Source organism: Phocoena phocoena, chromosome 15, assembly GCF_963924675.1.
Source record: "Phocoena phocoena chromosome 15, mPhoPho1.1, whole genome shotgun sequence".
Lineage (NCBI taxonomy): Eukaryota > Metazoa > Chordata > Mammalia > Artiodactyla > Phocoenidae > Phocoena > Phocoena phocoena.
Window position 1 is genome coordinate 42,579,987 of NC_089233.1, and position 3,197 is coordinate 42,583,183.

The following is a 3,197-nucleotide window of genomic DNA, read 5'->3' on the forward strand; positions in this document are numbered from 1 at the left end:
ATATTGGCCTTCTCTGCAGCAGCATCTTGCCTGGGAGCAGGCCCTCCAATCTCTGACTACGAAAGCCCCTAGCTTCCCTCCACACCACCAACCTGGACAGTCCTCCAGTCCTCCTCATCCTCGAAGGTAGGAGAAAGGTGCACTTTGCTCCAGGTAAGTCTATAGCAGTGACATAAACACAAGATACCAGCAAGTTTTTCATACCCCTTAACAGACTAAACAGACCTAGAAAACAAACAACAAAAAATCTTGTGCTCACTTCAGTAGCACATATACTGAAATTGGAACAATACAGAGAAGATTAGCATGACCCCTGTGCAAGGTTGGCATGCAAATTTATGAAGTGTCCCATACTTTTTTCTGACTTCAGACTATACTATAAAGCTACAGTAATCAAAACAGTTTGGTACTGGCACAAGAACAGAAATATAGATCAATGGTGCAGGATAGAAAGCCCAGAGATAAATGCACTCACCTAGGGTCAACTAATCTATGACAAAGGAGGCAAGAATATACAATGGAAAAAAGACAGTCTCTTCAATAAGTGGTGCTGGGAAAACTGGACAGCTACATGTAAAATAATGAAATTAGTACACTCCTTAACACCATATACAAAAATAAACTCAAATGGGTTAAAGACCTAAATGCAATACTGGATACTATAAAACTCTTAGAGAAAAACATAGGCAGAACACTCTCTGACATAAATCTCAGCAATATCTTTTTTGATCCACCTCCTAGAGTAACGAAGATAAAACCAAAAATAAACAAATGGGACCTAATTAAATGTAAAACCTTTTGCACAGCAAAGGAAACCATAAGCAAAACAAAAAGAAAACCAACAGAATGGGAGAAAATATTTGTAAACGAAGCAACCCACAAGGGATTTATCTCCAGAATACACAAACAGCTCATGAAGCTCAATATCAAAGAAGCAAACAACCCAATCAAAAAATGGGCAGAAGATCTAAACAGACATTTCTCCAAAGAAGACATACAGATGGCCAAAAGGCACATGAAAAGATGCTCAACATCACTAATTATTAGAGAAATGCAAATCAAAACTACAATGAGATATCACCTCACACCAGTCAGAATGACCATCATCGAAAAATCTACAAACAATAAATTCTTGAGAGGGTGTGGAGAAAAGGGAACCCTTCTACACTGTTGGTGGGAATGTAAATTGGTACAACCATTATGGAGAACAGTATGGAGATTCCTTAAAAAAGCAAATATAGAACTACCATATCATCCAGCAATCCCCCTGCTGGACATACATCCAGAGAAAACCATAATTCAAAAAGATACACGCACTCCAGTGTTCACTGCAGCACTGTTTACAATAACCAAGACATGGAAGCAACTTAAATGTCCATCGACCGATGAATGGATAAAGAAGATGTGGTACATATGTACAATGGAATATTACTCAGCGATAAAAACGAATGAAATAATACCATTTGCAACAACACGGGTGAACCTAGAGATTGTCATACTGATTGAAGTGAGTCAGACAGAGAAAGACAAATATCATATGATATCATATGTACTTATATGTGGAATTAAAAAAATGGCACAAATGAACTGATTTACAAAACAGAAACAGAGTCACAGATGTAAAAAGCAAACTTATGGTTACCAGGGGGAAAGGTGAGGAGGGATAAATTGGGAGATTGAGATTGACATATACACACTACTATATATAGAATAGATAACTAATAAGGACCTACCGTATAGCACAGGGAACTCTACTCAATACTCTGTAATGATCTATATGGGAAAAGAATCTTAAAAAGAGTGGGTATTTGTATATGTACAACTGATTCACTTTACTGTACACCTGAAACTAACACAACATTGTAAATCAGCTCTACATCAAGAAAAATGTGAAAAAAAATCCTACAAATATCTGCTCATTGCAATGTTCTCAGTGTATAAAACATAAGATGCTCTGTAGAATTAAGATGCAAAGGGAAGGAGAGGAAAAGTTTTGAGGAAACTTTAGGCAGCTTCCCCTCCAGTTTTGTCTCTCATGCTGGCTCTGTGTCCTGTATTTCTATAGTGACATAGCTGAGGTGTTAGAGTATGTGCAGATTGTGTCTTGTTTGTCATGCTTCATTCTCAGGATATACGTCTGAAAATGAAGTGAGGATGCCAGCCTCATGGTTTACACCTAGAACAGGACAAACAAGCCTCTCTCCTCCCTCAGCCAGGCACACACGGTCTCAAAGAGACTTGTGGGCATAAAAGGAGGCTAAAAATAAAGCAAGACGATAAACATCGTTTCATGGTGGCATCTGCAGGAACTGATTTTCTTAACCATTTCTCTCAATTGTTTCCCCTTTTTCACAGTTTTTTGTAACTCTCTCATTAATGTCTAGCTATATTTCTAAATTTTTCCTTTAGGAAAAACAGTTTGAAGTCAAAGACCTTGGTCAAAGGACAAGAACTTTTTGGTTGGCATTTGCTCAGTACAACACTTTTCTCTGAAAATGATATATTATCATCTTAAAATTTGGAAAATACCCAAAAAACACCCCCCGTAAAACGAATAACATAAAATATTCCTATAACCTAGAGAAAATTACTGTCAGCACTGTGACATCTATAATCCCATATGATTTTAACATGTGTTTCTGCTTCTTTTATTAATGTTACTTACTGTTAATTGTATTTTTCCATATCATTAAATATTATTTGAAAACGTGATTTAAATGGCCTGATCTCCCTCACACATCATAACATATTGAGCAGTTTCCCTTTCATTGGCTTTACTTGGCTGTTTCCCTCCTCTTTACTATCTCAAACACTATGGCCATCAACATCCCAGGGTTGAATCTTGAAACCTCTACCAGCTCAGGGCCACCTCAGGGATGAGGACGTTGAAACCAGGAACCAGGGCATGCGCAGAAATCTCTTCAGGCTGCTGTCAGCACATTTGCATACTCCAGGCAACTGCCAGGAGGTGCCTCTCTGGGTGGATGTGCCTCCCCTGAGGGGACCGATCAGAGAACAGGGCCCCTTTCCTAGGGCTGGTGCAGCCTTGCAGATACATAATGGGGTAAGCAGAGTTGGGCTAGGTTTGGGCACCCACCTTCTTGGCCATGTGCATTTATTGCAGTCAACAACCTGTTCAACCTTACAGAGCTGTCATGCTGCATGTGACTTTTTACCCAAAGTAAATGACAGAACTG

General features: G+C 38.9%; 1 non-coding gene across 1 annotated transcript; it reads left to right on the plus strand.

The window, feature by feature from the left end:
- The first annotated feature begins 251 nt into the window (after nucleotides 1–251).
- On the plus strand, nucleotides 252–358 carry LOC136135789 (U6 spliceosomal RNA). The gene has a single exon (XR_010656630.1). It is a non-coding gene; the product is annotated as a U6 spliceosomal RNA (small nuclear RNA).
- Nucleotides 359–3,197: the final 2,839 nt, after the last annotated feature.